General features: G+C 36.1%; 1 protein-coding gene and 1 pseudogene across 1 annotated transcript in view; both read left to right on the plus strand.

The window, feature by feature from the left end:
* Positions 1-13,648, plus strand: part of LRRC7 (leucine rich repeat containing 7) — a 939,042-nt gene that overhangs the window by 375,587 nt on the left and 549,807 nt on the right. The window lies entirely within an intron of this gene.
* On the plus strand, positions 5,376-5,506 carry LOC113917097 (annotated as a pseudogene).

The following is a 13,648-nucleotide window of genomic DNA, read 5'->3' on the forward strand; positions in this document are numbered from 1 at the left end:
TGCACTGTTGGTTGGATTGTAAACTGGTTCAGCTACTGTGGAGAAACTTAAAAATAAAACTACCATAAGATTCAGCAATCCTACTTCTGTATATATGCTCAAAGTAAATGAAAACAGATTACCAAAGAGACTTATGCACTTCCATGTTTATTGCAGCATTATTCACAATAGCCAAAATATGGAAACAGCCTAAAGGGTCTATCAATGAATGAAAAGATAAAGAAACACACACCCACACACACATACACACGCTGGAATATTATTCAAGCATGAAACTATTTGCAACAACATGGGTGGACCTTGAGGACATTATGCTGAGTGAGATAAGTCAGACAGAGAAAGGCAAATATTGTATGATACCTCCTATAGTGGAAAGGCAAATACTGTATGATGCCTCTTATATGTGGAATCTAAAAAAAGCAAAACCATAAAAGCAGAGAGTAAATGGTGGTTACCTGGGCTGGGGCATGGAGAAATGTCGCTCAAGGGCACATACTTGCAACTAGCAGACAAATAAATCCTGGAGACCTAATACACAGTATAGTGACTGTAGACAACAAAATTGTAGTATAAATGTTGAACTTTGTTAAGAGACTAGATTTTAATTGTTCCCAACACTAAAGGAATGATAAGTATGTGACACAATGAAGGTGTTAGCTAAGGCTATCATGCCAATCATATTGCAGTATAAATGTATCAAGTCAACATGTTGTACATCTTAAACTTACAAAATATTGTATGTCAAATATAACTCAATAGAAACAAAACAAAACAAAACAAAAACTAACCAGTTCTGGAAACCCCTACTGGGAAATGGCTACAGTCATTTTCTGCACAACCCCCCACCAAAAGAAACAAAACAAAACTGATAAACCACTACCATGTAAGGAAACAATTCATCATAAGGGAGAGTTAGCAGAAAATATAAACAAAAGAATCAGCAACTCAAGATCTTGAGATAAAGAAAACTTCAAGAGAAAAAATATGTATGTTTAAAATAATAACAGTGATTAAGGTTTATTTTGAACTTACTACATGTCATACTCCATTCTACCTCTTTTATATGCATTAAGTTATTTAATTTTTACAATTGCATGTACAACTTAAAAACAAAAGGCAGATTACCTTTAAAGAATGATATTTAGGCAGAAAGCAATAATAGCAATAGTCATGGAGACAGAAAAATACTGGAATATCTTCTTCAAAATGCTGCTGAAAAATAACTTAATGGAAAATTCTGTTCCCATATAAATTGTTAATCAAGAATGAAAACAAGTACATGTCAGACAAAGTGTAAAGACTTTGCCACTTATAGACCCTGTTTGAAATAGCCACCAGTCTACCCTTTACTATGGAGAAATTCAAATTCAGAAAGAATGTGATATAAGAATATGATAAGCATAGTAATTGGTATTGACATATCTAAATAAGCATCAATTATATAAAACAATAATAGTGATGATTAATTTGAGGGTATAAGAGCAATTAGAACTAGAATGCTAGATATCAGATGGAATATGAGGAGGAGAGTTTAAATGCTATAAGGTCTCTGTAGTCTTCTGGAGTAAGCCAGAAATATGGATTAAGAATACTCTTAATTAAGTCAAGTATTCACCTAAAGAATAAATGTGCACTGTGTAAACTTCAAATCAATAGAGGATAGGAAAATAAAATAAAAATGGTTATGAACACAACTGGAACAATCTAATACAAAGCAGGAAAGGAGTAAAAAAGCTAAAGGTATGATAAAAAGGAAACACAAGTAAGATGTTAAATGTAAGTCAAAGTTTATCAGTAATGACAGTAAGTGTATGTGTCATAAACTTATTAAAAAACAGTCTCAGGCTGTATTGAAAATACAATATACGAAAAAATCCAATATATGCTTCTTCTTTTTTTTATTATGTTATTACATCATTAGTTTTTGATGTAGTGTTCCATGATCCATTGTTTGCATATAACACCCAGTGCTCCATGCAGAACGTGCCCTCCCCTCCTTAATACGCAACACCAAGCTAACCCATCCCCCACCCCCCTCCCCTCCAGAACCCTCAGTTTGTTTCTCATATATGCTTCTTAGTAGGACATCTGCTGTTTCAGACATACACTGAACACCTAAAAGTTGACAGAAATTGGAAATAAAGAGATGGAAAAACAGTAAGCTGGCAAATACTGATAGAAAGATGGTATGGTTCTGTTAATATCAGACCAAACTGAAAAAAATGGCAAAAATATTATTTGGGAAAAATAAGCCTCTAAAAAATGATAACATTCACCATGAAGATACTATAATTCTAAATGTAAACACATGGAATAACATAGCTCAAAATATGTAAAGCAAGGGCGCCTGGGTGGCTCAGTTGGTTAAGCGACTGCCTTCAGCTCAGGTCATGATCCTGGAGTCCCGGGATCAAGTCCCACATTGGGCTCCCTGCTCGGCGGGGAGTCTGCCTCTCCCTCTGACCCTCTTCCCTCTCATGCTATCTCTCATTCTCTCTCTCTCTCAAATAAATAAATAAATCTTTAAAAAAATTATGTAAAGCAATATTACAAAATTGCAAAAAAGATAATGACTGCTCTATAATCATAATAAATTTTAACAGACTTATTTAGTAACTGATGCATTGGGCATAGAAAAAATCAGTGAAAAAATAGATGACTTAAGTTACATAATTATTAAATTGAACATAGAATTCATCGGTTAGAGAATTTCTATTCTCAAGCACATATAAAACTTCCTCAAAATGTGGTCACCTACTAGAAAGAAAATCTCCAAAAAATCAAATAAAAATGATAAATTCAATGATTTCTGATCATAAAACATTCTTACAGTCAATAAGAAAACACACCCTAACAGTCACATGATTTAAATCGAAAAACATACTTCTAAATATCTTACCAAAATATCTCAAAGAAGATATCACAATGTAAATGGCATAAGGTTAAGAATTTGACAATAAAGACACTAAAAATCAAAACTTATATGAGATATCTTGGGAAATCAATGGCATTAAAAAAGTGAAAAGATTGAAAATTAATGAGGTAAGAGGTTAACTCAAGAAATTATAAAAAAAGAACAAAGCAAATGGAAATAAGAGAAAGGTGATAATGAAAATATATCGAAATTATTGAATAGGGAACATAAAATTAATGAAAGCAAAAACTAGATCTTTTAAACAACAAGAAAATTAGAAAGTTGACAAAGATCTAGGGTTAGGAAGAGAGAAAGAAGAGAGAGAGAATATTAATATTTGGAAAGAAAATGGACTATAAAAATAATAATACTGTAAAACAAACAAAGCCCACTTTTCTAGAATGTTCCTCCCCCAAATACCTTTACCGCTTGCTTCCCGACTATATTTATTCTGTACTCAATTGTTCCTCCCAACTGATTTGATGCAGGTGTTTGGGTGGAAAAAAATAATATCATATTATTCCTCTTTGGTATGACTATAAAACTAGTAGATTCTGTAAACTCTGAGGTTAATAACCAAAGTCTAACAGCTTCTAATTATTAATCGATAAGCTTCTAAATATAACATCTATATCTAAAAATCAATAATAATTCCCATTCAATATCAGCATCAGTTGGAGAATAAGTTTTAAAGAAATAGTTGTATTCACAATATGAAAATGATCTGTAAAAAAACAAGAATAAATCCTAGTGATGAGCCAGGTCATAAGAACATGAAAGAATATAAATCTAGCAAACTATTCATGAATAGATAGATTCACTTTTGCTAAAAGATAAATTCTCCCAATTTAATCTGTACATTCAATGATATTCCAATCAAAATTTCACCAGGGTTTTTCACTGATTTTGAAAAGCTTAACTAAAAATGTATACTTATATTAATGATTAGACCAGAAAAGCCAAGAATATTTTGAAGTATATTGGAAGAGAATTTATCATATCAGATATTAAAACCCACTATATTTGTATTTGTTTTATTATAGACTCATTTGACATAGAGTCACTCATGAGAGTAGAACAGAAATGGACTCACATGTGCAGGGGAACTTGGTTTATCACAACTATTGGGAATCAGTAGGGTAAAGATCAAGTGGTCAATGCATAGCAGAATGGCTCCATTCTCCTTTCTCCTAAATCTTCAATAACTTCTTCTGAGTAGTTCATTGACCTTAGTGTGGACACACTTATGCTTCAGCCACCAAAAAATAAGTTCTATGAAGGGTCTTTCCCCTAGCCAATGCCCTAATTCACTCACTTCTCAACCCACCTCCTTGGAAAATATAGTGTCACTCACTGCCATTTTTCTTATCTCCTGCATATTCCTCAGCTCTCTACAATCTCATTTAAAAAGTAAACAAAAACTTCTTAACATCTCCAGGAAACTCCCGATTGACCAGTGAGTGATGCATTCCAAGTCTTCATCTTTCTGAGCTTTTCTCCTGGATCTGACCTTGTGGTTCATTATTCCTTTTTGAAAGTCTCCAATGTGGGGCGCCTGGGTGGCTCAGTCATTAAGCGTCTGCCTTCGGCTCAGGTCATGATCCCAGGGTCCTGGGATCGAGCCCCGCATCAGGCTCCCTGCTCCGTGGGAAGCCTGCTTCTCCCTCTCCCACTCCCCCTGCTTGTGTTCCCTCTCTCGCTGTCTCTTTCTCTCTCTGTCAAATAAATTAAAATCTTAAAAAAAAAAAAATGAAAGTCTCCAATGTTTCCCAAAATTTCAAGAAAATTTATCTCTTGAAATATTCTTTTCATTAAAGGTTTGTGACCAAGTTTAAGAAAGAAAGAAAAAAAATAACTCCACATGACCGATCTCTTTCTTCAGGTTTCTCATACATTATCATAGTAAAATGTAAGAAGATATATTTTTACTTTTCTGTCATATAAATTGTGCCCATTGCAGCCTTTCCACTAGCCTTGGGAAGGGAGTAGAGGGTGAATGGCTTTTCTAGAAGGAGTATACGATGACTTAGAGGAAATCCTGGTGAAATCTGGGGTAAGTGGAAATTTTGCCTCTTCTGACCTCAGGTGAATGTTGGGAAAGTGGAGAAATCCTGAAGTAAAAGAATTAGGCAATAGGACCTGTGTGTTTTGACCTTTCATCTCCAGCCTAAAGAAGGGCTGTTTGCTGTATGAGGGTCAGTTCCGGGGCTGAAAGGCCATTCTTTCGCTAGTATTGGTGAGGTGAACCTTTTGCAGAATGATTCTGCACAAACAGAGGCAATCCTATTAAACAAAAGAAAGGCAATGTTAGGTGTGTTTGGACAGATGCTAACTAGTTACTTGCCCAGAGTGTCAATGTCCAGAATGCCTCATAGTTTCACAGGCATCTAGACATTCTCAAGTGCCCTGCGGGGGCACAGAAAGTGGCTTGCTAGTGAGCTTCCTAAAGAAACTCCTGCGAAGCTTTGCACAGTGGCAGTATCATAGCCAATGAGGTTTATCCAAGGTGTGATTATTGCTAATATAAACTCCTACGATAGAAGAAAGTAACTCCAAAGCTATAGATTAGGGTTTAATTAGGTTGTATCCAAAGTTCAAGTGCCATTGAGGACTCAGGTGGGGCCAAGTTATCTGGGAAGACTAGGGGCCCTTTAACCAGGCTCAGGAAAAACATGATTCCAGCTTGGTCACTGAATGTCAGCTACAAAAGCAATGACCAAATGGGCAAGGAAATAATCAGCACAGAGTCCAAAAGGACACCCCATTGCCCTATGAATACAAAGTGCCTTTTCTACAACTGTTTGCACCACAAAGACACAGTAATCTCCCCTAGAATTCCAAATGCCATTTTGGGGAAGAGCAGAAAAAGGATGCAAAACTGTGGAAAACAGCATCAATGAGGAAGGGACTAACTTAAACTGAAAACTGTTACAACTAGGTAATCTTTGAAAATTTAAAGTAGGTTTTTCTTTTGTTTTTGTTGTTTTGTTTTTAATAAAAGCAACCCCCTGACTACTCAGAAGAGTGAAGATGAGTGAGAAAGATCAGAATACTTAAAACACTGAGGTGGTTATCTGTTCACAATTCAATTCCCGGGCTCAGAATCATTCTTGAATGTTCCTGCTCCTTGAGAGCAGGAACATTATACTATACATCTTTTTTGCCCTAATAACCTACCACAGTGCCAAGAGGAAAACAAGGCTGCATTTTTTTTTTTTTAACTAAGCTTAATTTGTAAATTAAATTGGCTGGCTTTACGAGGTTTCTATAGAGCGGTAGTTCTTGGACTGGTTTGTAGACCCCTGGATGGCCTTAAAGCTTTTTTTAAAAATATTTTATTTATTTATTTGACAGAGAGAGAGACGGAGAGCAGGAACACAAGCAGGGGGAGTGGCGGAGGGAGAAGCAGGCTTCCCGCCGAGCAGGGAGCCCGATGCGGGGCTCGATCCCAGGACCCTGGGATCATGACCTGAGCCGAAGGCAGACGCTTAATGACTAAGCCACCCAGGCGCCCCTGGCCTTAAAGCTTTTATAAGGAATCCATAAGGACAAAAATATTTTTGTAATAATACGAAGACATTATTTGCTTTATTCGCCATGTTGAATTTTACATTGCATGGTAGGCAAAATTGTAGTCTTTATAGCAAGAATCAGGGCAGTGGCCCAAAACCGTATTGTCAGTTGTATTTCACCACACTCTCATTAAATAATAATTAAAAATAGAACTCGCACTCTTAAAAATAATAATAAAAGAAATCCAGGGTCACCTGTGTGGCATAGTCGGTTAAGTGTCCAACTCTTGGTTTCAGCTCCAATCGTGATCTCAGGGTCATGAGATCCAGCCCCACTTCAGGCTCCATGCTCAGGAGGGAGTCTGCTTAAGTTTCTCTCTTCCTCTCCTTCTGCCCTTCACCCCCACTCTCGCTCTCTAAAATAAATAAATAAATCTTTTAAAAGTAAAACATTAAAAAAAAGAATTCCAATTTTACTTAAGACTGTTCTTGATGCAGAAATAAAAATTAAATTAAATCTCAACTTTTGAATATACTTTTAAAAATATATTCTGTGTGACAAAAACATAAAGTATGCCAAAACATTTCTGCATAACAACAAAATGTTTTTGTATCAAGAAGAGGACTTACGTAATTTTTGAAGTTGCAAGCTGAAAAAAACACTCCCCCCCACCGAATACCATTTTTATTTGTAGATAACATGCTAATTAAGTAATTTACTAAATAAAAATTCCTACTAACATATCTGAATATAGTAGACTCTTGAATAAAAAGCAACGGGCTCCCTTTTTTGCTTATTCTAACTCATCTATCTCTTGTTTCTTCCTCTCAGAATCTCACTTTCATTCAGGTATAATGATCCTTTCCATGTAGCTCACATGGCTCAGGAGAAAATACCCCTATATCTTAGTTCTGTGATAATCCTGATTGTTTTAAAAATCCTGTTCCCCCTTATCTGGAATTAATCAAAGAATAGGCAAGTGATTTGATTCAAGCTGGTAAGAAACAGAGAGAAGCTGGATAAAAGTTTCTAGAAAAATGATTCCTAACATTCAAAACAGAGTCATGAAAAACCCTTCTTCCTCTCATTCCATATCTTCATATGAAGAAGAAAGAATACAGCTTCATTAACCATTAGCAACCACCCAATCATCTAGGGTGCTTGTCAGTAAGGATACAGAAAGAACCTGGGTTTTTGATAAAGCTGTTGATATATCAGGCCAACCACCCCTGAGAACTTCTCTCCATCTGGAGCTCATATTTGAGCAAATGACTTTGCTTATCAGTTAAACTAATCTGAGTCATATTTTCTGATCTCTGTAGTCAAAAGCATCCCGAATGCAATAAGATAGCTTTTTTATTCTCAAACTTCCCACTAAGTAGAATGCTATAGATTTTCGACCTTCATCTGTTGCTTTCTTGCCATAGGGAATGATTTGCAGGGCAACTGATGTTCATGTTCTTCCATTTGTCTAGAACACCCTCTGCACCCATTTGGCTGATTGATTCAGGCCCCAGGTAAAGTCTTTTAAAACTTTGGCTTTATAGTTTTCATAGCAATAAAAATTTATGATGCTGCACTAACAGATGTGCTGTTTACAATTGCTTGTGCTTTAACAAATACTTTCTTATCTTTTCAGCACTTTTGAGAATTTTGAGAATAATATTATACCAAACCACTGATGACTATCCAAGGATGTTACTATTTTTTTAAATGTATATTGTCTATGTTTCTATATAATGTTCACTGTGTGATCAGAATATTGTATCAATAGAATAAAATATAAACTAACTGCATAATTTCTTTTACACCAGATCCACACAAACTTCCCATGAATCAGAATGATTTTGATTTCAGGTTAGAGAATGTACAACTAAAAGGGGCTTAAAATCATTTGGGTTAATAAGTAGAAGAGGATAATGGCTGAGCATAGGGCAACCAACAATATCTATCCCTTTCCATCTCCTGTATGAAATATAATTTAACCCTGTTTCTTTTTTTAATTTTATTTTATTATGTTAATCACCATACATTATGTCATTAGTTTTTGATGTAGTGTTCCATGATTCATTGTTTGTGTATAACACCCAGTGCTCCATTCAATATGTGCCCTCTTTAATACCCATCACCAGGCTAACCCATCCCCCCACCCCCCTAACCCTGTTTCTTCTGAACAGCTCTACTCCCCCCAAACCTACCACTTACCTCTTGGGAAAATCACTGACTTCAGAAGACAAGCAGGTTGTTAGCACAAAGCAAAGGAGGGGAGAGGAGTTGTATGAAAATCAGTGTCTCGGGGCATGTGGGTGGCTCAGTGGGTTGGGCATCTGCCTTTGGCTCAGGTCATGATCCCGACATCCCAACATTGAGCCCGGGGTTGGGCTCCCTGCTCATTGGATAGCCAGCTTCTGCCTCTGCCCCTCACCCTGGTCATGCTCTCTCTCTCTCTCTCAAATAAATAAAATCTTAAAAAAGAGAGAGAGAAAATCAGTGTCTCTACAAATCAGTCACCTGTGATAGAAAAGGTAACCTAATCCAGTGTAGTCAACATTTTGTGATTTAATAAATAATGCATATTTCTTTAAAAATGACGTATCACTTAAAATTTAGAAACTGCATAATCTCAAAATGAGAGTTCTAATGAAGAATAGTGAAGCTGTAATCTATATTGGTAATAGGTAGATAGATAGATACACTTTTTTTTTTTTTAATATCCTTCTGGATTAGCACTGATCCTCAGCCCAAAAGCTTAAGTTAGCTATGAGACATTAGAAGAAATATCTGGACAAACTGATCACTGAAGAACAAGATTTAAAAGAAATACAAATCCCTTTGTCCAAGGTATTGTCATATCATTTCTTTCTAAATTCACTCCTAGTTCCTAATTAAAATAATCCAACTTTGGTAGTCTCTTCTACCAAAGACACTCTCTTTTAACCCATCATCTTGTCTTACTCTTATAAATTAATTAATTAATTTAGTCTCTTAATGCTTTTTGAGCATATATGGCATGTAAAGCATAGTGACAGGTGCTTTAGGAATCTATTGTTTAGAATCAGTCCATTTAATTACTTTCCCCATTACCTCATTCCCCAATTCTTCAGGTTCCTTCAGGTTTAAAACAGGTTCCTTCAGGTATTAAAAATCTTGCCTAGGGGCACCTGGGTGGCTCAGTTGGTTTAACATCTGCCTTCATCTTAGGTCATGATCTCAGGGTCCTGGGAATGAGCCCCTGCATTGGGGTCCCTGCTCAGCAGAGCGTCTGCTTCTTGCTTCTACCTCTCCATCTGCCCCTCCCCCCTCCCCTCCTGCTCTCTCAAATAAGTAAAAATGAATTATTTAAAAAAAAAAATCTTGGCTAAAAACTTAGAGAAAAGGAGGACCTTTTCATCTTAATTTTTCCTGTTTCAGTTTTTTTGTGTGTTACTCTGAATCTGCTCTCAGTTCTAACAATAAGCATGTTCTTTGCTATATTTAGAAGAACATTTTTAAAAAATTAACTTTAATGTCGGCATTACAATCAGAAACAGTCTCTTGTCATTTGCTCTGGGTGCTTTCTCTTTCATAGCACTTGCCACAAGAAGAGTTAAATTGTGGCTTAATGTCTGTTTTTCCTGCTAGCCTGTAATGTCCTTGAGGGCACAGTGGGAACCTGCTATTCATTATCATATCTTTGGTACCAGGAACAGTTCTTTAAAAATTCTTAGAACCGAACTAGTTTTTGTTGTTGTTGTTGTTTAAGATTTCATTTATTTATTTATGTGAGAGAGAGAGAGAACACACACGCGTGCGCACATGAGGCGGGGAGGGACAGAGAAGGAGAACCTCAAGCAGACTCCGCGCTCAGCATGGCCGCCATCTCATGACCTTTGAGATCCTGTCCTGAGCCAAAACTAAGATTCAGTCGCTTAACCAACTGAGCCACCCTGGTGCTCCAGAACTGAACTAGTTTTTTTGAAGGAATAGTGAATGAATTTTAACCTTATTCAACATTAACTTCTCCATTCTCCACTAATCAGTGATTAATGTATATTAACGCCATAAATATTCATTAAACAAAGATTGAATGAGCATGTGCTACATGCCAGGCAATGGAAAGATAAATCTTGTGATCTCAAGGAGCTCACAGTACAATGAAACTTATTTTATCACATTTAAAAACTTGATTCTGATTTTTAAAACAGGTAAACACTGATGTCTAACATGACTGATCACTCATTCATATCACTCTCTGGATATTATTTTTCTTTTATTATTTTATATACAATTTGAACATAATGAAACTGATTTATTTTAAAATCAAAGCTATATAATACTATACTGTTAAAAAGTCATTCAGGGAATAGAGAAGCTGGAGGAAACGTTTGGAAGAGGAAAAAGTTATGCAAAATGCAAACCATTTGTGATGTCACATGTTCATGGAGCAGAAGTTGGAGAATTGCAAGCACGAATGAATGAAAAATATACCTGAGCTATCAAAATAATAATCACAATCACATAGATAATATTTCTTTCTTTTTGTATTTTTTTAAAGATTTTGTTTATTTATTTGAGAGAGTGTGAGAGAGAGCATGAGAGGGGAGAGGGTCAGAGGGAGAAACAGACTCCCGCTAAGCAGGGAGCCTGATGTGGGACTCGATCCTGGGAGTCCGGGATCATGACCAGAGCCGAAGGCAGTTGCTTAACCAACTGAGCCACCCAGGCACCCTGGTAATATTTCTTTCTAATTAAATGGTGGAATCCATAAGCATTCTTAAATAATATTTTTAATTTTGAAAGGTAGTCTTTTCTATATTATTCTCTAGCTATCCTTCTGATGCCTCAAAATCTTATTCAAGTGCTAGCTTTCATAAGAAGTTTTCAGTGATTCTTCTATCTCAAAATAATTCTATCTACTACACAGAATTGTCAGAAAGGGTAGTAAGTAGAGAATAAAATCAAGAGATCATGGGAGTACAGATGTATAGATCATATGATGATTTATTTACCAAATGTATGAAAAGCTATTGGTAATACTTTTTATAATTAATAATTAAATATTTCCCTACTTGAGCACTCACAGTACATTCTGATGGTACTTCCTTAATGGTACTTCTTTAATGGTCCTTATCATTCTTTTCCTGTATCAGTGCTTTTCTTCTCTATTAGATCATAAGATTAAATCTTATTTATTGGGACCCCTGGGTGGCTCAGTTGGTTAAGCAGCTGCCTTCAGCTCAGGTCGTGATCCCTGGGTCCTGAGATTGAGCCCAGGGTCCTGGGATCGAGCCCTCTGTATCAGGCTCCCTGCTCAGCAGGGAGTCTGCTTCTCCTTCCCCTTCTCACATCCCCTCCCCCCATGCTCTCTCTCTCAAATAAATAAATAAAATCTTAAAAAATAATAAACCTTATTTATTATTTTGCACTTTACAATATTACATGGAACAAGTGGCTGCTCATAAAAATATGAGAATAAATTTAAATCACTGAATTGACTTTTGTTAGTATTTTTATCATACTCATCAGTTGGCCACAAACCTGGCTCCACCTTCACATGAGCCAAAGCAGGATTTGGTGAAATTTGACAAATTGTATTTAGTCATAGTCTGAATGCCTGATGGACTCTCTGCAGATACAGTTTTCCAAATTTGGTTTGGGACCATTAATGTTCCATAAAAGTTCCCCAGATGGTATATACGCATCCAGTAAGTCAACATGTACAATGCAATGACATCCATGTGCTAAGGCTTATGGGGATAGGATGATAAATCTGATAAACATTGCCTGCATAACACTTATACCCTAGTGGGAAAAGCACTCATTATTTGTAGTTATAATGCTTCCTGTGTCAAAGTGATTATTTTTGATCCTAAACTGAATTAACATTGAAATATGTAAGTTAATGGTAAATGATAACTATCATTTATGAAGCCCTATGTGTCAAGTAGTTGTTAAGCACTTTTTAGGTATTATTTTATTTAATATTCATACAGCATAGATAATTAGATACAATTTCTATTTTGTAGAAGAAGACACTGAGGCACTGACAGGTTTTTTAAAAATGCAGAACCAGGGTCAGAATCGAGATCTGCCTCACTGTCTTGTTCTTAACCTCATAACCAGTGTATTTCCAACTGGTAACCTCTTTAGTGTATTGTCCGGAATTTCTTATTTATTAATTAATTTTAATAATTATTAATAATTAATTAATTAATTTTATATGGCAGGGGGAAGTTTGGGATTTGTCTTATTTCAGTTTATCCATAATGTCTAAGACTATAACTGTCCTTACAACATCAAAATTACCAAGATAATTGAAAATGAGAATGTAAATGATCACAGTTCAAGAGAGCAAAAAAGAGTATAAGATCATAAAGCTATGACCTATATGACCTAGGACAATGCAAAGATAGTCCAAGACTATTAAGTTTTGGTGAGGATAATACCTAATACCTTAGGTAATACTTTAGTGAGGATAATACCTAATAAACTTAGCTGTTATTTCAAGGCTCTTTTCATATTCCTTTATAAACATTTTGTGGTTGCTTGGATCAGTTATAAGAATGTAATTTAAGGAGAGCCTGGGTAGCTCAGTCGTTGGGCGTCTGCCTTCGGCTCAGGTCATGGTCCCAGGGACCTGGGATCGAGCCCCACATCAGGCTCCCTGCTCAGAGGGAAACCTTCTTCTCCCTCTCCTGCTCCCCCTGCTTGTGTTCCCTCCCTCACTGTGTCTGTCTCTGTCAAATAAATAAATAAAATCTTAAAAAAAAAAGAATGTAATTTAAGAGACCATGTCTTAAGTTGATAACATATCTTTCTGAGAACTCCGAAGGAAAAACAAAAACAGTAACAACTCAGTTTGCTTCTCTGTCCCATGATGTAGACAAGGAACTGCCAAAAACTTTAAAGGAAATGCTTTGATGTCAGAATTTAAGAGGCTAATAATGATTTCTGTGATAGACGCTTGTCCCATGTACAACAATCATAATTAGTCTCTGATGCCTAGGCTATGAACAGGGCTGGAACATATTTTCATATTCTCTAGAATATAAATTCTGTTATGCATATTTTCTACAGGTGTACACAAGCATGCTCTCCTAAGGAGCTTTAAGATCTCCTGAACTTTGTAAGGTATATAGGAAACTGCTGCTTGGGTTACTATTTAGCAATGGGAGATTTTCAACATAAATTGGTAAGGACTCAGGGCGCCTGGGTGACTCAGTCGGTTAAGTGTCTGCCTTC

The sequence above is a fragment of the Zalophus californianus genome, chromosome 4 (genome assembly GCF_009762305.2).
Source record: "Zalophus californianus isolate mZalCal1 chromosome 4, mZalCal1.pri.v2, whole genome shotgun sequence".
NCBI classification, from domain to species: Eukaryota; Metazoa; Chordata; class Mammalia; order Carnivora; family Otariidae; genus Zalophus; species Zalophus californianus.